Source organism: Podarcis bocagei (genome assembly GCF_964188305.1).
Source record: "Podarcis bocagei genome assembly, chromosome: 5".
Classification (NCBI taxonomy): Eukaryota; Metazoa; Chordata; class Lepidosauria; order Squamata; family Lacertidae; genus Podarcis; species Podarcis bocagei.
The window spans coordinates 24,479,191-24,505,689 of record NC_138129.1 but is presented as its reverse complement, the minus strand read 5'-3'; the positions used below and the strand labels follow the sequence as shown (position 1 = coordinate 24,505,689).

The 26,499-nt window shown below is 45.9% G+C and overlaps 2 long non-coding RNA genes across 2 annotated transcripts; one reads left to right on the top strand and one right to left on the bottom strand.

The window, feature by feature from the left end:
- The first annotated feature begins 974 nt into the window (after window positions 1-974).
- On the top strand, window positions 975-7,660 carry LOC308588449. The gene is made up of 3 exons (XR_014008775.1): window positions 975-1,111; window positions 7,123-7,224; window positions 7,322-7,660. It is a non-coding gene; the product is annotated as an uncharacterized lncRNA (long non-coding RNA).
- A 12,003-nt stretch (window positions 7,661-19,663) lies between these two features.
- LOC308588473 lies at window positions 19,664-23,803 on the bottom strand. Its single transcript, XR_014008801.1, has 3 exons — window positions 23,732-23,803; window positions 22,607-22,942; window positions 19,664-19,986 (listed from the first exon to the last, which is right to left on the bottom strand). It is a non-coding gene; the product is annotated as an uncharacterized lncRNA (long non-coding RNA).
- Window positions 23,804-26,499: the final 2,696 nt, after the last annotated feature.

Below are 26,499 nucleotides of genomic sequence, written 5' to 3'. Positions count from 1 at the left end.
CGAAAATCCTTTGCTTATATACGGACAGACCCCAGTTGCCTCGCTCGTTTTGTAATCTGCCGCCACCTGCTGGCCAGGTTCATCACCTGCATCCCAGGAAGGTGTTCTGGACAAGGGAGGTTTGAGGAGGGGTGTGTGCGCGCGCGTTTGGCATTGTGTTTCTATTGCATGCTCGCGGCTTCATTATGACCCCCCCCCCGGGGAGGGTGGTGGAGGGCAAGGGCAAGGCATCTAATCCCACTTCATTCATCGGGACCTGGAATCAGCCTGATCGTCACAGATCACAGCCTCTTGCAGCGTCGGGTTGGTGCAGGTAAAGGTAAAGGTACCCCTGACCATTAGGTCCAGTCGTGGCCAACTCTGGGGTTGCGGTGCTCATCTCGCTTTACTGGCCGAGGGAGCCGGCGTACAGCTTCCGGGTCCTGTGGCTAGCATAACTAATCCGCTTCTGGCGAACCAGAGCAGCGCACGTAAACGCCGTTTACCTTCCCACCAGAGTGGTGCCTATTTATCTACTTGCACTTTGACGTGCTTTCGAACTGCTAAGTTGGCAGGAGCAGGGACCAAGCTACAGGAGCTAACCACCTTGCAGGGATTCAAACCGCCGACCTTCTGATCAGTAAGTCCTAGGCTCTGTGGTTTAACCCGGTGCAGGTGTCTGGAGGCAAATATCTCTCTCCCAAGCCAAGGTGCTGCTCCCAACCCAGCGTGGGCGGAGCCAGGATTTTTTTGGGGGGGCGGCGGCAGGACTTTTGTTGGGAGGGGGGACCCAGAATGGACGTGATTGTTCAGTTAGTTAAGTATTTCTGTTGTCTTACTTGATCTGCCCCCCCCCTGCTGCGTCCCTGCACCCCAGCGCACAGATTCTCCGCCAGATGATTCAGAGAGGGACAGGAAGGCGGGAGGGGTGCTTTCCAGACGGGAGTATTAGTGTTTGATCAGCGTCTCGGTTGTGCCCTTTTGGTAAACGGAGAAGAAAGAAGTGAGAGGCGTTTGGTTCCTTTTTCTAGATAACTCTTTTCTCCAGGGCCTTTCCATATAAAAAACCAAGCAAACCCCGAAGGTTACCCAGTTGTGAATCAGCACCAGGAAATTCCTCAGTCTGCAAATGGTAGATGGAGTTGTCCATGCTTCAGGAGAGCCATATTCATATGCAGTTCCCAGTACTCATAATCGTTAATCCTGCCTTCTCCTCTGTAAAACTTAAACTGTAAGCTCATCGGGGCAGGACTCTCCGTCTCTGCATATCCCTCAATAGCTTGGGACCAGTTTACTTGAAGGGTCGCTTTACGCCATTTGTGCTCACTGGCACCAACCTTTATGAGTGCCACATAATGTTCATTCTGCTTTTGCAACAAATCAAAGAGCCAGTGTGGTGTAGTGGTTAAGAGCGATAGACTCGTAATCTGGTGAACTGGGTTCGCATCCTCGCTCCTCCACATGCAGCTGCTGGGTGACCTTGGGCTAGTCACACTTCTCTGAAGTCTCTCAGCCCCACTCACCTCACAGAGTGTTTGTTGTGGGGGAGGAAGGGAAAGGAGAATGCTAGCCGCTTTGAGACTCCTTAAAGGGAGTGAAAGGCGGGATATCAACCAGATTATGGGGGGAGGGAGGGCACCAGATACGTGGAAAGAAGCATTCATCACTCTGATACCTAAAGTGGAAACTGAAAAGACTCAACTTAAGAATTACCGTCCCATCTCACTCCTGAACGTGGATTACAAAATATTTGCAGACATTTTGGCAAATAGACTTAAAAGGGTCTTAAATGAAGTAATTCATAAGGACCAAGCAGGCTTTCTCCCTGGTAGACATTTGTTTGATAACACCAGGAACATTATTGACATTCTGGAACTTTTACAAACAAATATTAACACTAAAGCAGTGTTAATTTTTATTGATGCGGAGAAAGCCTTTGACAATATTTCTTGGAAATTTATGAAGAGAAACTTGGAAGGGATGGGAGTGGGAAGGGGGTTTGAGAACGGAATAGAAGCAATCTATTCCGAACAAAAAGCTAAGTTGATAGTGAACAATGTGGTGACAGAAGAACTTCAGATTGAAAAAGGAACACGCCAGGGGTGCCCCCTGTCCCCTTTATTGTTTATTTCAGTCCTGGAGGTTTTGCTGAACATGATAAGGAAGGATCGGCAGGTACAAGGAATACGGGTCGGAGTGAAACAATATAAACTGAAAGCATTTGCAGATGACTTGGTTTTAACATTACAGGAGCCAGAATCTAGTACAAAAAGAGTTTTAGAACTGATACAGAAATTTGGTCGGGTGGCGGGTTTCAAGTTGAACAAACAAAAAACTAAGGTGTTAGGGAAAAATTTGACACCTACTGAAACAGAAGAGTTTCAGAAGGAAACAGAACTAAACATTGTTAAAAAAGTGAAATACCTGGGGGTTAATCTCTCTTCCAAGAACTTGAACCTATTTAAAGATAATTATGAGAAATGTTGGTTAGAAGTTAAAAAAGATTTAGAAATTTGGTCAAGACTGAAGTTATCCTTGTTAGGCCGAATTGCAGCTATAAAAATGAACGTTTTGCCAAAGATGTTGTTTTTGTTTCAGGCCTTACAGATTGTGGACAGAGTGGAATGTTTTGGAAAGTGGCAGAAGGATATCTCTAAATTTGTCTGGCAGGGCAAAAAGCCCCGAATAAAGTTTAAAATATTAACTGATGCAAAGGAGAGAGGGGGATTTGCCCTGCCGGACTTAAGGATATATTACGAAGCTGCAGCCTTCTGCTGGTTGAGAGATTGGATTTTGTTGGAAAACACTGATGTCCTGGATCTGGAAGGCTTTAATAACTCGTTAGGTTGGCATGCGTATTTGTGGTATGACAAGGCAAAAACACATGGAATGTTTAAAAACCATATTGTCAGGAGAGCAATATTTATGGTCTGGAAAAAATACAAAGACTTATTAGAAAGCAAAACTCCGAGGTGGGTATCACCAATAGAGGCCAAGGCTCGGAAAAAACCCAATATGGAGGCCGGATGGCCGAAATATTGGGAAATAATAGAGAACATTGGAGACAATTGGAGGTTGCAGAGCTTTGAAAGGTTAAAGGGTAAGGTGCAAGATTGGTTTCACTATGCCCAAATTAATGAGGTTTTTAAGCTAGATAAAAAAACAGGATTCCAGGTGGAAAAATCGAAACTTGAGACAGAATTGTTAGAACCAAAGACCAAGCTTGTGCTGGTCCCGGGGTAAGGTACCGTGAGTGTAGCAGAGTCCACACGAAGCGGGGCGAGGTCCGATGCAGAGAGACGGGCGGGGAACAGGAACGCTGGAACAGAAGGCTGAGCAGGTAACAGGAACACCGGATGGTCGGGAACAGGAGGCCGAGCAGGGAACAGGAGTACTGGATAGTCAGGAACAGGAAGCCGAGCAGGGAACAGGAGTACCGGTTAGTCAGGAACAGGAGGCCGAGCAAGGATCAGGATCACAGGAAGGTCCGAAGCCAACAACGACGTTGCTCCCGCAACCTGGGGCCGGGATGAGTGGGCTTTTATCCTCTTCTAAGGTCAGGGGCGGTCCCGACCCCCAGGAGCCCCGCCTACTCTGGCCTTAAGGCGAGCACTCCTCCTGGGGGCAACCAGTTCCCTTCGCCTCTCTGCCCTAAGCCTCTGCAGATCAGGAGAGGCCGAAGGGTTACTGGGCCCTGGAGGAGGCTCACCTGTGGCCACTGAGTCTTCCAGCACCTCTGGGGCCAGAATGGCTTCACCTGGTGCCTGCTCTTGAGTTTCCTCAGCATCTAGGCCTTGCCCCAGTTCAGCCGGCCCTGGAGGCGGGGACTCCTGTGCCAGCTGGGATTCCTCCGGATCGCTCTCAGACTCGGAATCCCAGGCCATCACAAAGCTATTATCGAGAATGTATAACTTGCTGCTTAAATGGAACACACAGGACGAGACAGTTAAATCAGCCATGATAAAATGGGCTCAGGACATTGGTTATAACATCATGTCTGAGGACTGGGAAAGGTTATGGACCACCGGTATGAAGTTTACGGCATGTAATGCCTTGAAAGAAAACATTATGAAAATGGTATACAGGTGGTACATGACCCCAGTCAAGCTTGCTAAGATTTACCATTTGTCCGATAATAAATGCTGGAAATGTAAGGAGGCTGAAGGGACATTCTTTCACCTCTGGTGGACCTGCCCAAGAGTGAAGGCCTTCTGGGAAATGATATATAACGAGTTAAAAAAGGTGTTTAAATACACCTTCCCTAAGAAACCGGAGGCATTCCTCTTGGGCATTGTCGGCCAGAAGGTGTCAAAGAAGGATAGAACTCTTTTCATGTACGCTACTACTGCAGCAAGGATTCTTATCGCTAAGCATTGGAAGACTCAAGATTTGCCCACACTGGAGGACTGGCAGACGCAACTGATGAACTACATGGAACTAGCCGAGATGACTGCAAGGATCCGAGATCTGGGAGAAGAAGCTATGGAGGAGGACTGGAAAAAATTTAAGGATTATTTGCAAAAGTATTATAAGCTATATGAACTTTAAGATGCCGTATGATTTGGAATGTTAGCCCCAGCAACAAAAGTGGATTATATAAGAAATTGGATAACTTTTATGAAAGAATTAAGGTTTAAATGGGTAAAAATGACAATATGCTATATTTTAAGAGTAAATAGAAAGTAAGAGATTTAAACTTAAACTGCAATTGAAAGTAAAAAAGAAACACATGAAACAAGGTTATAATTTGCTGATAAATTTTATTGTTAAGAATGCATTATGCGGGAGATGTGGGGAAGTCCGATGGAATTCTGAAATAAGTTGATGAAATGGTCGAGATTCTCTGTCTTTTTCTTTCTTTTTACTGTTTATGTTCTTTCTTTTCTATCTGTAATTTGGAAAAAACGCAATAAAAATTATTATTAAAAAAAAAACAAATCCAAACACTTCTTATTCTTCTTCAATCCTTCAGAGTGGCAGCACCTACTCTGTGGAACTCCTGCCTGTTGGCATTAGGCAGGCATCTTTGCTGTATTGTTTTAGCGCCTGGTAAAAACTTTTTTGTTTTCTTCTGGCAAGCCTACCCAAGTACAGTGGTACCTCGGGTTACATACGCTTCAGGTTACATACGCTTCAGGTTACAGACTCCACTAACCCAGAAATAGTATCTCGGGTTAAGAACTTTGCTTCAGGATAAGAACAGAAATTGTGCTTCGGCGGCAGGCAGCAGCGGAAGGCCCCATTAGCTAAAGTGGTACCTCAGGTTAAGAACAGTTTAAGGTTAAGAACGGACCTCCGGAACGAATTAAGTACTTAACCCGAGGTACCACTGTATGCAATTCTAACATGCCATTTTATTACATAGATTGCTGCTTTTATTTATACTTTGATAAAACGTTGTGTCTTATTTGTTTGTAATCTTTGCTTTTCTTAGTTATATTTAATAAATGTCTGAGAATCATCAAGTTGGAAGGGATCCCAAGGACATCTGCTCCAACCCCCTGCAAGGCATCCATGACAGATGGCCATCCAACATCTGCTTATAAACCTCCAATGAAGGAGAGTTCACAACCTCTTGAGCGAGACGGTTCCACTGTCAAACAGCTCTTATTGTCAGAAAGTTCTTCCTGATGTTCAGTCAGAACGTCCTTTCTTGTAACTTGAATCCATTGGTTTGAGTCCTACCCTCCAGAACAAGAGAAAACATGCTTGCTCCATGTGACAGCCCTTGAGATATTTTAATATGACTATCATCTCTCCTCTCAGTCTCCTCTTTTCCAAGCAAAACATACCCAGCTCCTTCAACCATTCCTCATAAGGCTTGGTTTCCAGACCCTTGATCATCTTGGTTGCCCTCCTCTGCACACGTTCCAGCTTGTCAACATCCATCTTAAATTGTGGTCCCCACAATTCGACAAAGTTTTCCAGGTGTGGTCTGACCAAGGCAGAATAGAGTGGGACTATTACTTCCCTTGATCCGGACACTAGACTTCTGTTGATGCAGCCTAGCATAGCATTAGCTTTTATTTGCTTCTGCAACCCACTGTTGCCTCATATTAAGCTTGTGGTCCACCAAGACCCCTAGATCCTTTTCACATCTAGTAATCCAGGTGTCCCCCATTCTACACTTGTGCATCTGGTTCTTCCTGCCTAAGTGCAGAACCTTACATTTGTCCTTACTGAAATCCATGTTGTCAGTTGGTGCCCAGTTCTCCAATCTGTTAAGGTCATTTTGAATCCCGATTCTATAATCTGCCTCAGGTGGCAGATGCTGTTCTTGAGCCGCCTAGCCACTCCCCTCAGTGGCAGATCAAAGCTATATGAACTAAGGCCGGTCATGCATCCCCTAAACCAGGAGCAGGGAACCTTGGGCTCTCCAGATGTTGCTGAACCACAGCTCCAATCTGCCGCAGTGTCACAGCAAGCAAGGCCAGGGACGATGGGAGTTGACATTCAGTAATATCTTTTAAAAATCAGCATTTTAAAAAGCAGAGACATCACCTTGCCAACAAAGGTCCATATAGTTAAAGCTATGGTTTTCCCAGTAGTGATGTATGGAAGTGAGAGCTGGACCATAAAGAAGGCTGATCGCCAAAGAATTGATGCTTTTGAATTATGGTGCTGGAGGAAACTCTTGAGAGTCTCATGGACTGCAAGAAGATCAAACCTCTCCATTCTGAAGGAAATCAGCCCTGAGTGCTCACTGGAAGGACATATCCTGAAGCTGAGGCTCCAATACTTTGGCCACCTCATGAGAAGAGAAGACTCCCTGGAAAAGACCCTGATGTTGGGAAAGATTGAGGGCACAAGGAGAAGGGGATGACAGAGGACGAGATAGTTGGACAGTGTTCTCGAAGCTACCAGCATGAGTTTGACCAAACTGCCTGGCGTTCTCTGGTCCATGGGGTCACAAAGAGTCGGACACGACTAAACGACTAAACAACAACAACAAATATCCGGAGGGCCAAAGGTTCCCTACACCTGCCCTAAACTAATCCTGCTACCAGCATTGGAGCAGGATTCAGCTGCCAGTCCAGTTTTTGTGCACGTGGATTTGTGTGTTTGTTTGTCTGTCCACCTTGTCCTTTGCCCCAGGCAGCGAAATACCTTCTGCCAACCCTGACCTTTCACTGTTATTTTCAGGAGACGATTGCATGAGCAATGCAAAGAATAACGAGAATGGGAATTCACAGGAACACTGAGTTGTGGGCGGAACAGAAACAGAAGAAGTTTGTGTAGGCAACAGTAAGTAAGCTAAACATGCCGTGCTCTCACTTCTCTAAAATCACCCCACTGCCCTCCTGGAAAATTTAATACTCTTCTCCTTCCCCGAAAACGTCAGATTTTACTACAATCTACATGTCGGAATACAGGAAACTGCCTTTTGCCAAGTCAGATCATTTGGGCATTTAGTGCAGTATTGTCTCTACCATGATGGACAGCAGCATTCCAGGAATTCCAACGAGGGTCCCCTTCAGTCTGACCTGCAGATGCTGAGTATTGAACCTGGAGCTTCTTCCATGCATAGCAGGCACTCTGCAGTGGAACTACAGGCCTTCCCCACTGGCTCAATGTTATGTTTTGTTTAAAACAGGGACGTGGCTAAAAAAAGAGAGAGAACACGAATCTGCACATCATTTTATATGCTAGCTGATGTGTAATAAATGCAAATTTAGAAATGATTACTGTGATTTAAACATAAATACAATACATGATCTCACCCAGGTTGGGACTCTGTACATTTTGAGCACCCTGCCCTGGCAAAGAATCCTGGGAACTGTAGTTTGTTAAGGGTGCTGGGAATTGTAGCTCTGGGGAGGGCAAAATCCCGTTTCCAAGGTGGTGGTGCTTCAGATGTGTTTTAAATGCATGGTGTGAACATAGACGATTTGTATAAGAACATGCGTTGTAGGGGGTTGGACTAGAGGATCTCGTGGTCCTGTTCCAGCTCTGCAGTTCTGTGATTCTATGATTCTAAGGATCTCTGGTAGATCAGACCAAAGGCCTATCTAGCCCAGGATTATATTCCCAGAATAGCCAAGCAGTTGCCTCTGGAAAGTCTGCAAGTAGGAGGCAATCACAATAGCACCCCCCCCCCCCATAAACACCCAGACATGATTTGGGCAACTGGTATTCAGAAACAGACTGTCGCAAGTTGTAGCCTGAGATAAGAAACTTTCACATTGCACAGAAATCTTCAGGACATTCTTCCCTGAAAAAAAAGAGAGTCTTCTCTCAACTCAAAACAACAACAACAACAACAACAACAACAACAACAACAATTTATTATTTATACCCCGCCCATCTGGCTGAGCTTCCCCAGCCACTCTGGGAAGCTTCCAACAAAATATTAAAATACTGTAATACATCAAACATTAAAAGCTTCCCTAAACAGGGCCATCTTCAGATGTCTTCTTAAAGTCTGGTATAGTTGTTCTCTTTGACATCTGATGGGAGGGCGTTCCACAGGGCAGGTGCCACGACCGAGAAGGCCCTCTGCCTGGTTCCCTGTAACTTGGCTTCTCGCAGTGAGGGAACCGCCAGAAGGCCCTTGGCGCTGGACCTCAGTGTCCGGGTAGAATGATGGGGGTGGAGATGCTCCTTCAGGTATACTGGACCGAGGTCTATCCTATCCTGATAACATTGATGGCCAAATAGCAGTTGGGGCTGGTACATATATTTATTTCCCCCAGCTTTTACAAGTTGTTACATTTAACAAGAGGAAGAGTCTACAATTCTTTTTTTGAAAAAGGGAGCAGGCACACCTTGAAATGTAACTCCTAGCTTGTCTTTGAACGAGGTATGCTAAGTGCTGGGTGGTGTCAGATAGTTTGTCATTGGAGGGTGACTCAGGTTAATTATTATCCAGTTGTCCATAAGGGTGGAAAAGACCATTGTGGCATCTGTGCTTGCCTCAACCTGCCATTGTTGGTAAACATTCACTGCATCTTGACTGTAGGAACGCAGCCAAACCCTGCCCTCAAGCTTCTATAGCCTGTCTAGGTCAAGAGACAATCTCACGGACGGAGGGTTATTCTGGGGCAATCCATAAAACATGTTAACAACAGTTAAAGAGCCATGACCTCTCGGAGCTAGTGTTTGCAAACAATAGATCACATGGGCAAACTGCTGCAATTATAACTAGGGAATGGCTTGACTGAGTTGCTCCTCTATATAAATATATGTATTCCAAATAAAGGAAAATGTGCTTCTGTGTTCTGTGGAAATAGAGCAAAAGGTACACTTGAAGGATATGTTAATTGCATCATTTCTAAAGAAAAAGGAAGGGAAAAACATAGAAAACTAGTGTGGTCATCGGCTCTACTTTATAGAAGACAGTCCTCTGTTTGAAGGAGTCCTGAAGGACTGGCTGGTTCAAGTCTGGGCTAAAGAACAATAAAAACAGAGAGCAGAGTTCTGGAAGTTACTGATCAACAGTAACTCCCAGAGTTACCATTTCCAATGAGCACTGGATAGCTCTGTTGGTTAGAGCATGGTGCCAATAACACTAAGGTTGCAGGTTCGATCCTCATACGGAACAGCTGCATATTCCTTCATGGTAGGGGATGGATGGGATAATCCTCAGGGTCCCTTCCAATTCTACAATTCTATGATTCCCCCCCAGAGCTACTATTCCCAGCACCCTGAACAAACTATACTTCCCAGGATTCTTTGGAGGGAATCATTTGCTTTAAAGCCGCTTTTGATGTGCTTTTAAATATCTGGTGTGGGTCTGCCCAATTGCTCTGGTCCTTTCTAGAAAAACCAGATTTTCTGACATTTGAAAGAGACCATGGGGGAAAAACACAGACCAAACAATCTGATGATGAATCAAATTTTTGAGGATGCCCAACAAAAAGGAAGTAAGCAAAAGTGTGGTTGTTCCAAAAGCAGGCACCTAGTGTGCAGCCAGTCCTTTCCCTGAAAACCAGCGCTAGGTTCAAGGAAAAGCAGCCAAGTTGTCTGTAAAGGAAGAGGAAATGTCCCAAATAATATCATTTTGTTATGGCTTAGGGCTGAGACGGAACAAAGAAACGCCATTCACTGGTTCTTGATTCTCCAACAATATGTGTACAAAGAGTTGCACTTATTATCATCAGCCTGTAAAGGTAGATTAAAGGGAAGTGCTTTAAAAAGACAGTTGCAGGCATGAACAAACACATTGATTGTTTACCAGAAAAGCTTGTTGATCAGGAAGGCTGATATCTGGCTGACAAAAGGAGCATTTTAGCTAAGCCAAGTTCGTGGAAATATGAAACTTAGGAGCGGAACAGGCTAAGCTATCACTGATACAGCACAAGGATTAAGCCTTACTTTCTTCCATACGCAAATGATGGGCAGACGTTCGGTGTCATTAAGTGTATGCAGGGAGGGAGGTGGGGAGTTGTAATGATTCAGATGTCCAGCTCTGCCTTTCCTCTCCGTGTGCCCAATGTCCACACAGAATGTATTCTCAGTGATCAATGCATGCATTGCATAGCCGCCTTATTCTGACTCAGATCAGTATCATCTACCATTGACGCTCCAGGATTTCACAGTTCTCAGGGTCCCCTGGAAAGAGGGGTTGGTGGCTAAACCACTATAGCTCTGTAAGGGAAAAGGGGTCTCCAAACAACTCTCAGCACTCTTAACAAACTACAGCTCCCAGAATTCTGTGCGGGGAGGGGAGCTATGACTATCAAAGCGACATAATAGTAATGTTATAGGTTTATGGGTGCTGAAATTTAATTAAGGTTTGGGGTGTTGAAGCCAATTTCCTTTGATGTGATATCCAATTCAATTTGTTTAATTTAAGCCTGACCTAGTGTGAATCTAAGTCGTGCACTAGACCTTGTTAATTCTTTAATGAAGCTAGTGTAAAAGCTAATTAACTCAGATAATTTCCTTTCGAGGTGCCTGCGGATGAGCCATTCAGGCAACAGAAAGGCTCAAAAGCGAACCTCATTTCCTCCCTCTCTCAACTGAGTGTTTAGTTTAGAAGACAATGGCAGTGTTTTAGGAAATGGCAGCTGGGAGTTAAGTAACAGAGTTACCATACTAAGCAGTGGGCTGGAGAGAGACTCAAAAAGCAGGATGGTGATGTCTGTTTTGAATCCAATGCTGTGGTTAGGGGAAATGCCAGAGCTTCTTGAAATGAACTGCTGGAAATCCCTCCATGGTTCTTTCTTCTTCTTTGGCGATCACTCGTAGCCGAGTAAGATTGTCTTCCATAAACATGGTTTTAACAGTGAGTAGGCTCAGGTTGTAAGGGAGGCGGGTGGCACTGTGGGTTAAACCACAGAGCCTAGGGCTTGCCGATCAGAAGGTCGGCAGTTCGAATCCCCGCGACAGGGTGAGCTCCCGTTGCTCGGTCCTTGCTCCTGCCAACCTAGCAGTTCGAAAGCACGTCAAAGTGCAAGTAGATAAATAGGTACCGCTCCGGCGGGAAGGTAAATGGTGTTTCTGTGCACTGCTCTGGTTCGCCAGAAGCGGCTTAGTCATGCTGGCCACATAACCCGGAAACTGTATGCCTGCTCCCTCGGCCAATAAAGCGAGATGAGCACCGCAACCCCAGAGTCGGCCACAACTGGACCTAGTGGCCAGGGGTCCCTTTACCGTTACCTTTAAGCTCAGGTTGTATGTTGGCATCTGTCAAAAGACAATGGTGTGCGCCTTCAGGGGTGACGTAAAAATGCTGCGTTAGCAGTACTGAAGGGACTTTCCTGGGGTGCAAGCCGGGGCAGTGTGTATGGAGGTCCTGGGCTGCCCGGACAACAAGACTCTCAGCCACGCTGATGTGATCCAAAGGAAAGCAGAGCAATATGTTTGGTATCAGCTTGGCTGCAGCAGTTGCTGGAATCCTGCAAGGCAGCAGAGGTTTAGGATCAGAGTTTTCTGTCTCCTAGATGGGATATCTTCCCCAGTTGATGAGCCCCATCTGCCCGTCACTTCCCTCTGCAACAGAGGCATCTCCTTCTTGACCATTGGACCCACTTTTGGTGTCATCCGCTTAATCCACCAGATTCTATCTTTGCATGCAGGTGAAGGTAAAGGGACCCGCATCCCCTTTGCATGCAGGGGAATTCCCTAACTCACAGAGGGTTTAAGACCCACTGGCTACCCTCACTGTCCACTAGGAAACACAGACCCTGGGTTAAAGTGCACCTGGTTTCCCTGGAATCTTAGGCTGCTTGGAGATTTGAGTGGTGTACTTTAAATGTGTGGTTCAGATACAGCTCAGGCAACAGGTGTCGAACCTGCTGTTCACGCAGTAGGTGGCTGGCAGCTCTTGTAGAAACAATGGGGCCCTGAAATTTACTTAGCCTTCAGCTGCACTACAATGGAACACTCACACGCACACACACACACACACACACAGTTTCATTTATTTGTTTACAAGAGGTTAGGTTACCTTCCTCTTGCTTTGTGCTCCACTGCATTTGAAAGCATTTTTTATTCTTATTATTCTGTCACTGCTTAATGTGCTGATTGCTGGTGCTGTTCTTTGTATGTAATTTGTTGTTTTAATGGATAATTTGTGTCCTAATGGCTGGATCGCTTTTGTTTTTCTGTTTGCAAGTCGCTCTGAGTAGTTCCTTTGTGGTGAAGGAGAATATCAAGTTTTTAAAACTAAAAACACACACGAATCCAACCCAATACTTAATGTTTTCCAACCTTAGGGAGATCAGAGTGGTGTACATTAGAAAGAGAAAAACCGTAACAGCTGCACTAACCAATAAAACGAGGAAAGTCTGTAGCTTAGGGGAAGAGTGTCTGCTTTGCATGCACAAGGTCCCCGGCTCAGTCCCCAGCATCCCTAGGTGGGGCTGAGAGAGATTCCTGCCTGAAACCCTGGAGATCTGCTGCCTGTCAGTGTCAACTGACATACCCTCCAACATGTTAAGGTGAAAATCTGGGGTGCCGCATACCAGGGCCATGCTCCTGTGCAAGTCATGTGATCCATGCAAGAGTACAGTCCCAAAAGACTAGCTTTTTTCAACCGCCGCCCAAAGACATGTGTTTTGGGGCAGGGGCGAACGAAGGCGTCGTGACACCCGGGGCGTGGCTTTGCTACATAGGGCACATGTGTGGCGTCGCTACGTATGATGCATGCACTGTACGTAGCGATGCCGGACATACGCTGTACATAGCAGTTTGCCGCCGCCGCTGCTCCAGCGCCGCACGGACGGTGCCAGGATCCTCTGCTTGTGGCTGCAGCCACGAACGGAGGATCCTTCATTCGCGGCTGTAGTGGCGACGGAGGGATTCCACCGCTGTCCGTACAGCGCTGGAACAGCGCCAGTGGCAAACCGCTATGTACTGCGCATGTTCGGCGGCGTTACGTACAGCGCATGTGTGTGATGCTGCACATGTGCTGTACATAGCGGTTTGCTGCTGGCGCCAGGATCCTCTGCTCACGGCTGCAGCCGTGAACGGAGAATCCTCCACATGTGGCTGCGGCGGCGCAATGGCTGCTCGTGCCCCTGCGAGCCCCCGTGGGGTGCCTTCATGTCACCCCCCCAGACATGGCACCTGGGGCGCACCGCCCCCCGCCTCCCATTGTGATACCACTTTTTTGGGGCACCCCATGAGATCATGGTGCCCCAAATGGTAGCAGTGTTCTCTCTTGAAGAAATGCGTAGTCCTGGTTTTATTGGGACAGTTTAGGGGTACGTTCTGAGCTATACAGACCATGAACATTTTAGTTGTGTCCAATTTATGTGCGACTGTGCATGCAAACACCGCACTGGTCCTGGAAGTGTCTGGAAAAGGGGGTAGAATGGGCTTGCATGCACTCCACCGATGCACGGGATGTGTGTCTGTGTCTCAGGAATGCAACCCCCTTGCAAAATGGTTGCTGCCTGAATGTACCAATGGTTTGACTTGGCCTCACTCAGCTTTCTGTGTTCCCAAATTCCATGTTTTCCTGCCCTTCTGGTTTAATGTGCAAGCATTTCGATTTTGGAGCACTCACGTAGATGCGCCCAAAGACCTTACCTACTGTCAAAGGGTTCTTTTGCACAACTTGGCTGCAAACTCCTGACATATAATCAGAAAATATGGCTTTTGTGCTTCTGGCACAGGTATAGTCTGGGGACAGGGCTGGGAGGAATATGTTTGTGTTACTCTCAGTAATCCTTCGTTAGCTTGTTTCCCAGTGGCATACGAACAAGAAGGTTTCAAGATGTTATTTGCCCTGTGATTGACTTATTTTTTTAATTTGCGAAGGAGACAAGGCCTGTTTTATCGCAACTGATTATTCCAGGTTAACTCTTGAAATCGGCTCCTGCGGGCCAGTGGGGAAACCAGCCCCCAAAGAGCTTTGGCGTGGCGTGGCGAGGGGGTGGGGTGGGAAAAACAAAGTCTTCAGTGTAATGTTTGAAGAACTGGGCTATTTGTTTCAGAAACCTTCGCGAGCAGCGAGAGGCTGCCCTTCAGTCAGGAGTTTTCAACACATTTTTATTCCCACTCTCCGATATAATTGCCCAGAGGAACAAAGAGCCTTTCACTCCCGTTGCTGAGAAGGGCGGGCCTGATTCTGATAGAGCCGTCAGGTGAGGTCTAAGCAAAGCGTTTCCTGGAAGGGGAGAGGTAGATTTGAGGGTGTGGGGTGTTGGGCGTGGCATCTGTACCTGGTAGCAAAGGGATCAGGTGACACAGCATTACACCTAGTCAACAAGAGTGAGCTCATGTCTCCAACGTCTTGGGCACCCTTTCCCCAGTTTACAAAGAAAGGCGCAAATCATGATTGGGTGTTATAAAGCCTCTCCTTTCCAATATACAAGGCGTGCTATGCCATAACTTATTTTATTGGGCTGAATTTTTAGCTTTCCAATAAAAGACAACACAGGCTGCCTGCACACCATACATTTAAAGCACATAACTAACCACCCCCCACCCCAGAATCATGGGAACTGTAGTTTAGGAGTGTTGTGAATATAGCTGTGTGTGGGAGCAGCAAACTACAGTTCCCAGGATGCTTTGAGGGAAGAACATGCTTTAAATGGATGGCATGTAGACAAAGTGACATTTGCCTCTTGATATGAGTCTCCCTGAGCAGGACTCTGTAAAAAATGGGGTATTGTGGTTCTCTTTCCAGTCACTCCTCGTTTTAAGCACCTGTGATATCTGAATGGTTTGTTTGCAATACAGTGGTGCAGAGGCTTCAGGTTACAGACTCCGCTAACCCAGAAATAGTACCTCTGGTTAAGAACTTTGCTTCAGGATGAGAACAGAAATTGCGCGGTGGCGGCTGAGCGGCTTCGGGAGGCCCCATTAGCTAAAGTGGTACCTCAGGTTAAGATCAGTTTCAGTTTAAGAACTGACCTCCAGAACGAATTAAGTTCTTAACCCGAGGTACCACTGTATTACCACATGCACCATTTTGAAGCACCCTTAGGTGGTACGGGTACAGTGTTCTGGGCAAACACTTGTTTCAGGTGAGTTTTGCTCCCAGCGTGTCTGTAATCCCACGGATGACCTTAAGGGGATTTCCCCCACCCTCCACCCCTGCAATAATAAGAAAAATCAACAACCGTACATTAAAGCATACAAAAGTTTAAATACCAAAACAGATTAAAATTACCTCAGCTTCTGCGTAGGCTTGTCTCAGCAAGAATATTTTTAGCAGGTGCCAAAAAGTACAGGCAGGGAGTTCCGAAGTGCAGTATTTCAGATGCCAGCTCCCACTGAAAACAGTTTTTGTGAAAGGCTATCTAAGTAGTGCTGCTTGCCATAGAGTTCTGTGGAACCCAGAAAGTTATGTATTGTGGAACTAAGAGATGTTTTCGCTCTGTTGGAAAAGAATCTCCTGCTTTTTGTTTGAAGCTGTGAGATTTCTGCATATAAACAGTTATGCGAATCCCAGAAGTTTTGCATGCTGTCATTGTTAGGTACCTTATGTATTACATATCCCGCAATACAGTCGTACCTCGGAAGTCGAATGGAATCTGTTCTGGAAGTCCAGAACATTTGGAAACCAAGGCCCGGCTTCCGATTGGCTGCCGGAAGCTCCTGCAGCCAATCAGAAGCCGAGGAAGCTGCGTCGGACGTTTGGGTTCCAAAGAACATTCGCGAACTGGAACACTTACTTGCGGGTTTGCAGCATTCAGGAGCCAAAATATTCAACATGCAAGGCGTTCGACTTCTGAGGTACAACTGTAATGCTTCCGTTAGACGTGAAAACACTGCTAGGCTGCCTGCCAACCTTTCCTCGCTCCTCGTCCTTTGCCCTGCAGGATATCCTTGTACGTACGGGATCTTCAGAAATTTTAGCCTGCAGTAACCAAAATGCATCTCAGGGAAGGAAGGGGGAGTGAAGCTTTAAATCAAGCCATGTGCTAATAATGAAGCACCTTTTCCTTTCACCCGCAACGTGTGGTGGTTTCATGCTTGAGAACCATTCAGAATTCTCCTGCTTCTCAAATGCTTTCTTTTTTCTTTCTTTTTTGCTTCACCGCATTGATCTGAACCTATAGGTGGAAGAGGCCACAGCATTCTTCTTACCATTCAGGCAGGTGGCTCCTGGCAGCCCATCTCTGCAAAGGGCTCTCTGTGTGCTACGCAGTGCCCAGGGAGCACAGAAAAGAGGAAATTACAACTCATGCACCATTAGTTCATTCAGCTGCTGTCAAAGACATCAGGAACTACCAATTAATTATGAACAGGCTGACCTCTCTCAAAGAGAAGAGAACTGTCCTCTGATGGGCGGCTCTTTATTGTCATTTTGCACTCAGGGCCAGTATAGTATTAGTAACAGGAGCAGCAGCAGCAGTAATAATAATAATAATAATAATAATAATAATAATAATAATAATAATATCCTGCTTGTCTGACTGGGTTGTCTCAGCCCACTCAGGCAGCTTCCAACAAATATAAAAGCATCATTTGGTCAGCTAGGCAGCCACCTAGGGCACAGACATCAGAGGGGTGCAGTACTGACCTTTGAGGGGCACAGTTTTATACAGATTAGTCTTTGTTATACAGTGGAAACTCTGTTGTCGAATGCTTCGGAAGTCGAACGTTTCGGCTTCTGAACGCCGACAACCCGGAAGTGAATGTTTCTGTTTTCGAACACGCCTCGAAAGTCGAACGGCTTCCGAGGTGCATTTCTCCATTTTTTCCAGTGGATTTTGCCGACCGAATTGTGCCTTGGTTGTCGAATGTTTCAGAAGTCGAATGGCCTTCCGGAATGGATTAAGGTCAACAACCGAGGTTCCACTGTATCATTTTGGAAGTAATTCATACATTAGTAATCTTTTTAAAATGTGTATATGAGATAGCTAGATGGTAGAGTTGATTGGAGGTTATTTTGTATTTACACACACACACACACACACACACACACAGAGAGAGAGAGAGAGAGAGAGAGAGAGAGAGAGAGAGTGGGGTGTGTGTTAGGGGAAGGGTAGTACCCCTGACGGGGGACCTGCTGTGCTCCTTCTGGGATAGTTTGTCCATTTTGGCCTCCACCCTGCACTTAGTAACTCACCTGCGGCTCCTGGAAGCTGCCAGCATGTGACAGGCACCCACACCCTGAGAAATGCCTTTGACTGGCCGGCTAAACCAGCTGAGGGTAGCCGATGGGTTTCAAGCCCTTGGTGAGTTAAGGACTTCCTCTGTTCTGGTGGACTGAGTGAGTCCAATGGTAAAGAAACTGGTTTCTGCATGTGCTGCAGAGGGAAACAAGGGGCTCATCAACCTGGGAAGGTAGCCCATCTAGGAGAAGGGAAACTCTGATCCCAAACCTCTGGTGCCTTGTGGCTATACTCGTCTGTGAGAAAGGCTTGGGGGGTGAACCCAAAGGAAAAATTGGTACCCACTGCCTCGTGGGTGCATCTTTGTGAGAAGAAAAGGCTAAGGAGCAAACCCCACACAAATCCAGAGTGGAGTCCCTAAGACGGATGGATGACACTTTGTACACTTCCTTCTGGCAACTCCTGCGGCCAGTAATATCCAAAGGCAACATGATGACCAAGTAAAACAATGTGATGTCAATATAAACTCTTTATATAATCTATGCAAAACATTGAACAATATGAAATATATGAAATATGCACTCTCTGCAAAACCAAATAAACAGAAATCTTCTAAATCTCTGAAAGTCACAAAATATGCACTCTTGATGGATTCTCTTGAAACCATAGACCCAAATAAACGTAAGTCTTAAAGGTCTCTGAAATATACTCAGAGTCGCAAAGTGATTTCATGCTCTTTATTCAGCTCATAGTGGTGAGGAGGAATGAATGAATGTCCCCTCACAGTATCTGCTTTATATACATTATTTACACAATGGGCTGCACATGATTGGCTAATTCCGGAATTCTACTGTAAGCCAATCAGGATGTGGATTCACTTATATCTGGAGCATGATTGGGTGGTTCCTGCCAACCAATCAGACTGCTGCATTCTGAATCCTATTGTTCTAGGACCAATCAGACTGCTGCAATTTGGATCCTATTGTTCTAGGACCAATCAGACTGCTGCAGTTTGGATCCTATTCAACTCAGTACATAACAGTCTCTGAAAGTCTTTGTGAGCTATGCAAGTCTCTGAGAAGCAATGGGTAAGATTCTTATCTGATGAAAACAAGCCATAAAGCTTTGTTTATGATGTCCAGCGCTGCCAAAGTGGTCCGCAAACAGACGTAGTGAACAGTGATTCCAGATATACCCACTGTTTCATGGAATTCTTCTTCGGCACCACAGAAGGATACAGAAGTGCTTCATAAACCCATCTATATGGTGAATGGAATTGTATAGCAACAATTACGGTACTAAGGAGCAGTGGTCATAAAGTTATGTAAGCACTGCTAGACAGGACTCAGGGAGAAATCTCTGGAGGTGGAAACAGGGCAGCCAAATGACATCTTCCTTGCCCTGCCCTCTCTACCTAATGCAAAGCTCAGACAGGTAGCCCTTGTGACCACCTGGCTTTTATTTCCATGAAAGTGGCTTTAGAGTCATAGGGAGCCTGCTTCTGCTCCTACCAGTGTGGTGTAGTGGTTAAGAGCAGTGGACTCGTAATCTGGGGAACCGGGTTCGATTCCCCGCTCCTCCACATGGAGCTGCTGGGTGACCTTGGGCCAGTCACACTTCTCTGAAGTCTCTCAGCCCCACTCACCTCACAGAGTGTTTGTTGTAGGGGAAGAAGGGAAAGGAGAATGTTAGCCGCTTTGAGACTCCTTCAGGTAGTGATAAAGCGGGATATCAAATCCAAACTCTTCTTCTTCTACCTGAAGGATGGTGCAATGCTCCTTGGAAACTTAATTAGCCCTTGAAGTGAGATTCTGGCTTGGTCTCTCTTTGGCTCCCATCCCTACCTAAGTCAGGACAAAAAGACAACACATTAACCAAAGGCTTCTCCCTTCTTCTGCTCTTGGGATTTATTATTTTGGTGCGAGTGCTTGCGGAAATAAAATCTCCAGTAAAAAAACTTTTTTTAAAAAAATAAAAAAGTTAGCACTTCTTTCAGCTATTTTTCCTTGGCTGGAAAATCTGCATATCAGTGGTATTCCTCTCCTTTCCAGCCAAATGAAAATAGGAAACTTTTTTTTTTTAAGTAGAGGACTTGGCACAATAACTTCCAGGAGGCGTGAAACCATTCCCTTCACTGCTACTCAATAAACCTAAAGCTTTCTCTGTGTTGGTTATAGCTTATTTGAAAACAGGTCTTCTTGCCATTAATAAACATTCCAAAATCCACATTGGTGTGATACATTTATTAGGCCAACCAACATGTTACTAAGTGATGTTCAAGCTTTAGAGTTCTCCAGAACTCTTCATTGGGCTATACGGTAAACAAAATGGAGGGGGAAAGGTTGGCTGGTGCTGAAGTCATGAATTGAGTCTGCGTTCAGTCACAGTCTGAAGAGGATAAGGAGGATTAATGGCTCCTGGATAGGATGTCTACGTTGTGCTTCCTCTGTTGGAGGAAGTATGCCTCTCTGAATATCACTTGACGGAATTCATAAGTGGTTCACAATTAGGGCTCTTCAGTGACGCTGATGCATTACTCTTCTGCAGTCAGCTGGAAAACAGAATTAAAGCAATGATTCCACAAGGACCTTTGGGCTTGCCCACATTTTAGCATGATTTAATCCATCTTTTGCCCATTAGAATTAGACCGGAGTAGACCACACCTGCATGTATTTGAATTTGTATACGAGGAGCAACTTCATTTTTTCCTGTTTGTACCAGAAGGTTTGTACCCTTTTGTGTTTATCCCTCCCTTCTGATTTGTTGATTATATTATGACGATTAAATACAGATAGGGCATGTGTACAGACAGCTGTGAGGCAATTATAAGTGATTAAAGCAATTGTAAATTCTCAGCACACACATTTTTGGGGGGTATCTGGCGTAGAAATTTTTAGTGTGGTTTCACTGTGGTTTTCTGGTTTTGTGCAAATCAGAGGGATCCAAAAGTGGTGGTGGTGGTGAATATAAACACATCTACATTTCTTTATTCAGGAAATAGTTATGAGCAAGACTGGTGCAGAAACTAAAGCACTGAGGAAGTAATATGTGATTCATTTCACTTAATTTATTTATTATAGAAATGGTGTGATCGCAATAGTATACAAAAATTAACAAGCAAATGATGGAGTCCTTTCCCATTCCCCTCATGGATGCATAAAGACCACCCCATTTTAAGACCACCGAAATCTGTCAAAATAGACTAACGGAGAGGTCTTGTGTGACATAACACCTGAAAACCGGAGAAGCTACTTTCTGAGCAGTGCCTTGTACAAAATGTTCCCATTCAAGCTATATCACATATCAAGGCAGCCACATTAGAGACAGGTTTGCGGTTTGTGTGGTTAAATATAGCCAAATTAGGGCTAATTATTTACTCCCCAAGCGCTGCGAGGTATAATAGTTTCTGAGCCAAGAAGGAAGACTCAGCTAGATCTAACTGTATTTAACTTGGCCACTGCTACTTATAAATGTGGGTGTTTCAGAGATTTCGCCTCTTTGTGTACATCCACCTCAATGACGCACCTACTGAAAGGGTTTCTCTGAAGCATCTAAACGTTTGGCTTCGGTACAGTTTACAGAGGGCACTGGGTGTGACACACGTGAGCAGGGACTATATATGTCTCTGCACATACATCTGTATGGCAGGGTTGTGCTAATTACATGGATATTGGGTGGGTATGGTCTCAAGAGGGAGAATGAAGGCAGGAGGAGGGGGAGCATCCAAAACAGTAAAGCAACAGAAGGAAGGGAGAGGCAAGCCGATTTTTAAATGTAACATTTGTTTATTTTATTTTTTTAAATTACAACCTACTTTCCACAACAGCTGGGTCTCAAAAATGGATATTATATTTATATAATACATTTATATACCAAAGGGTTTCATGTGTATGTTGCTATATACACTTCAGGCTCTTTCTTTTTAATGCCGAACATTCAGTCTGTGAAGGACTTGCCCAACAGGGGTATCAGTACTGGAGCACTGCTAGTGGGTTCCCACACACCCCTCACGCTTTCTGAGGGGAATTAGAATTAGAAGAATCATAGAATTGTAGAGTTGGAAGGGGTCATCTAGTCCAAATCCACGACCCTGAGATTAAGATTCTCACGCTTTACCGACTGAGCAGGTCTGCAGCATCTTTCTGAGGCAGGAAAGCCATTTCATTGGCTGCTCATCCATTGACCAAACACTGCTCTAGCAGCTCTAGAAAATTAAGTTGACCCTCCCTTTGCCCGTATTGTGCACAGAGATCTCATGCTAAGATGGTGTGCTGGTCCCAAGGGTTAACTGTGCGGCAAGGTCCAAGTCCAGTCCAAGGTCAAGGGTGCGGTATGGAGGCTGTCCGTCAAAGCTGAAGCGGGGTCCAAGGCAGGGAGTCGGGTGAGGTCAGGAACTCTGGCAGAAGCACAGGCAGGGGGACAAGCTACCAACAATGTTGTTCCTGCAACCTGGGACTGGGGCTGGCTGGCTTTTTTCTGCCCCGAGGCATAGGGCGGCCCCGGTCCACAGGTGACTCACCTCTCCTGGTCTGGAGGCGAGCATTCCTCCTGTGGGAACTTAGTTCCCTCCACCTCTCTGCCCTGACCCTCTGCAGCCCAGGAGAGGCTGGAGGGTTACCGGACCCAGAGGCAACCTCAGCTTCCCCTGACGGGGCTGAGAGTGGAGCACCTGCAGGCAATGGGTCCTCCATCACCTCAGGAGCCAGAGCAGACTCAGCTGGTGCCTGCACCTGAGGATCCAGCACAGGTGAGGACCCTTCAGGCTCAGGCCCCAGCCCCGGCTCAGCTGGTTCTGGAGGCGGGGACTCCTGTACAGGCTGGGATTCCTCAGGTTCAGCCTTCGATTCCAGATGGTTTCTGTCGTTGCTGATTGATGCTGGCCATTTAAGGTGACTATCATAAGAGCTTATGGCGTGACAGAGGATGTAGCCTCTGTTTTACGTCCCCTCCCCGTGGCATTCCACATTCCAGAGCTGGCAGTTAATAGAAAACCACTGGGATAAATTGGACCTCAACTGTGTCCCTGGGGTTGCTTGAATCCATTGCTAGAGGGCGGTGTGTTCGTAGCAAAACAGTGGCCATTGAATGCCAGGCATGGAGATGAACACATAGTCAGATTGTGGAAAGGGATCATCTGCCCAAAACTCTTTTCGACCAGCCCAGTGACTGACCTGGCAAGTGAGTTGCCCATTGCCGCCTTAGCAGACAGGTATGCAATGGAACCAAGGCGCCATCAGAGTGCCGGCGAAATCTCTGTTGTGAATGAGGCTAAAGAGAGGCTGCTGGCGAGCAGAGCTGGCAACGCCTGCCTGCCAGTGTTTACTCTGAAGGCATATTTAGTGCTGCTGCTCAGTGTGGTGATGGAGTGAAAAAGCCGTTATAACTGAGCTCACGCTGAAGCAGGGGAGAAATTGGATTCCGTTTGCATTTAAAGGCGAACTTACTTCATTTGCAAGGTTCCAAAATATAAATAAATGCGAAGATGGAAATGGGCAATTTGCACTTCTCTGAATTTTGCAGAGCGGTCCCCCAGCCAAGAGATGTGTACAAAAATGCATGCGCTGAGGTTAAAGTGTGCATAGAGGGAGCACTCAAGCCATCAGGCCCTGACAGGACCATCAGCGGCTCGATAGAGAGTTTGGGGCAGCCTCTCCCACAACTTCCCCGGGGCTGTTGAAAGACCTGCATGCCCTGAAAGAAGGTTGTTATGTACTGAGTTGAATAGGATCCAAAATGCAGCAGTCTGATTGGTCCTAGAACAGTAGGATCCAAAATGCAACAGTCTGATTGGTCCTAGAACAATACAGCAGTCTGATTGGCCCGCAAGAGCCAACCAATCCAGCTCCAGGTGGAGGTGAATCCGCAACCTGATAGGCCTACAGGAGAATCCCAGAATTAGCCAATCACGTGCAGCCCATTGTGTAAATAATGTATATAAAGCAGACATTCTGGGAGAACTTCCATTCCTCCTCACCACTATGAGCTGAATAAAGAGCATGAAATCTACTCTCGACTCCGAGTATATTTCAAAGGCAGAAGTGAAGGGAGCTCAGGCCAGGGAGCTCCTGGTTAGCCTGAGAGGACTGTGTCACCCTTCACTTTACATAATGATCTGGTTTAGTGTTTTAAAATGGTAAGCAGCCTTGGGTGCCTAGGCAGGAAGGCATTCTATAAATCCAATAAATAAATAAAATAGATCCAGCACAGATAAACATTGGGAGAAATTTGCATTTACATTGACTTTAACACACATACTGCAAACTGATGTGGAAATGTGGAGGAAAGGCACTCTGCACATGTTCAGGGACACTGACTCCGGATATTCCAGGACTCAACCTTGGAAATGAAAACAGATTTTGAAGGTTGGCTAAAAAGAAAAAAACGAAAAAGAGCTACCCTTTCAGGATAGAAAAGCTCGAAAAATTATTTGTATCTTAAAATGGAAAAACAAAGGAGTCGATTTCAGAACATGATTCTAAGACAGAGGTTTTCAACCTTTTTGAGTCCTTGGCTCCCTTGACCAGCTACATTCTTTCTGCGGCACCCCTGTGGGGCTCAGGAGCCCAGTTATGTCACCCCTTGCCTGCAGAGCTGGCAGCCTCTCACACTTTTTCAAATACTCCTTGTGGAGTGTGCCCTCATCCTCCTCTCCTCACCCCTCTCCTTGGGAGTCCTCTGTGCAGCACCTGCTGTTGCCCCTGATCTCTGAGCTGCTTCCTCCCACCCCAAAGAGAGGTGCCTCCTCACACTGCCCCACAGGGGCCTGGGAATCACTTGCTGGCCAGCCCCCAAGACACCATTCACCTGGGGAGCTTGTAGCCAGGGCTGCTGCAACAAACAACAACTGTGCAAGCCTTGGGGAGGCAGAGATGCAAGAGGGCATCAGAGGAGGGAAAGGGGGACAGAGGTCAGTGTTGCCCACGGCACCCCTGGCCATCAATCAAGGCACCCCAGGGTGCCAAGGCACACTGGTTGAAAACCATTGTTCTAAGAGCTGGTCATGAGCTTTAAAAGGCTTAGGCCTTTAGGACTTGGGTACCTTAGAGACAACTCGTTTTGTCAGATGGTGGATGAACCATTTATGTGAGTAAAAAGTGCATGTGACATTTCCCTCAATACAGGCAATGCTAAATAGCTTTGGAACGATCCCATAATATTGGAAACAACAGTATGTTGTGTATGGAAACACATTGTTGTGTACTCATTGGCTCAGATTTTTTATTCTACATTTGAAATCTGCAACAAAACATTGCAATGGATCCTAATCTCCTAACAAAACTTTTCTTCAGAGTTCCAGTGAATCAGTCATGCTCCTCCCCTTTCTTCATTTTCCCTTTATGACTCACACAGAATATTCTATTATTCCTGGCTAGGGATGAGGAAGAAATTAATTTTTGTTTGCATGTTAATGAGAGACTGCTTAATTCACACTTCTTGAACCAATAAGCAAACAAGCACAGCTGTCCTTAAAATTCATGCTTTCTGAATTTTGCGATGAAGCAAGGGACACGGGTGACACTGTGGGTTAAATCACAGAGCCTAGGACTTGCCGATCAGGAGGTCGGCGGTTCGAATCCCCGCGACGGGGTGAGCTCCCATTGCTCGGTCCCTGCTCCTGCTAACCTAGCAATTCGAAAGCACATCAAAGTGCAAGTAGATAAATAGATACCGCTCCAGCGGTAAGGTAAACAGCGTTTCCATGTGCTGCTCTGGTTCGCCAGAAGCGACTTAGTCATGCTGGCCACATGACCCGGAAGCTGTCTGCGGACAAATGCCGGCTCCCTCGGCCAATAAAGCGAGATGAGCGCGCAACCCCAGAGTCGGCCACGACTGGACCTAATAGTCAGGGGTCCCTTTACCTTTACCTTACTTCGACCAAGCAAAGTGTGAAAAAACGCTTTTATTGTGGGGAAATATGCATAAATTAAAGATAACATATAAAATGCACAGTATTAGGGGAAATTACTTGCATGTTGATCCTTCTCTCTTGTTTCTCAGTAATCTCATCAGCGCTCACATCCCAAGTTCTTTATTAGAGAGTGTGACCTCAAAATGTAAGATAAGATTCTCAGAAAGCAGAAGTCTTTGTCTGAGAATGATTCTTCAGAGTTTTTCTGCACTCCCACAGCACAGCCCTTCCGATAAGTGCTTGTGGGTGGCATTCAGGCAGTTGTATTCCATGTAGCAGTTGCAAAAGAAGTTGTGAGTGGAGAGAAATAATGTTGTCTCAGCGAGATTTACCATAAGTTAGATGCATCCCATGGCCCATATATCAACTCCATACCTATGTATGCAGACAAATCCTGTATTGGATGAGAATGGGCAAGGTCTGTAACTCAGTAGCAGAGCAGATGTTTCACAAGCAGAATGCCTTAAATCAGGGCTATGGGACCTTTGGTTCACCAGGTGTTGGTGGATTCCAAGTTCCATCAACCTCAGTCCTCATGGCCAAGGGGCAGGTATGACATGAACTGTAGTTCAACAACATCTGGAGAAGCCAAAGTTTCTTCCCCCCCATGTCCTGGGTTCAATCCCTGCTTTCTCCAATTACTGGGATCTCAGGGTGCAGAACTGGGTAAATCTATCTAGGGCAGCAACGGAGCAGATAATTTGGGCTTGATGGACCTAGTTGTCTGACCTCATATAAGGTAGTTCTTCACAGGACTCTTGTAGTTATTATACAGAAGGGTATTTCATTGAGACAACACAGACAACCACATAGGTTGGTCATGTAAGCCTCCGCTTTTGGAATACTACTTTTGGTATACTGTCCTCCTGACTTATGCTTAATGCTTTTTATGTTTGATTCTGGTTGGCAGTTATTTTAAAAAAAGCTCTTGGGCAGTTTATTCCAATCAGATAAATTGAAATTGTCGAAAGCAACAAAACCCTGCTTGTTTTGGCCTGTGTAATAGTATATTTCCAAGGGAAGCTGATTATAGCTGTTATATTAAAAAGGAGGGTGGAAATCCCTTTGGGCCGGACAGGCAGTGACATTACCTAAACTTACTTCAGTGTAAACACAACCAGGCTAATAGCCAATGGTCAGCTAGCATGAATGGGA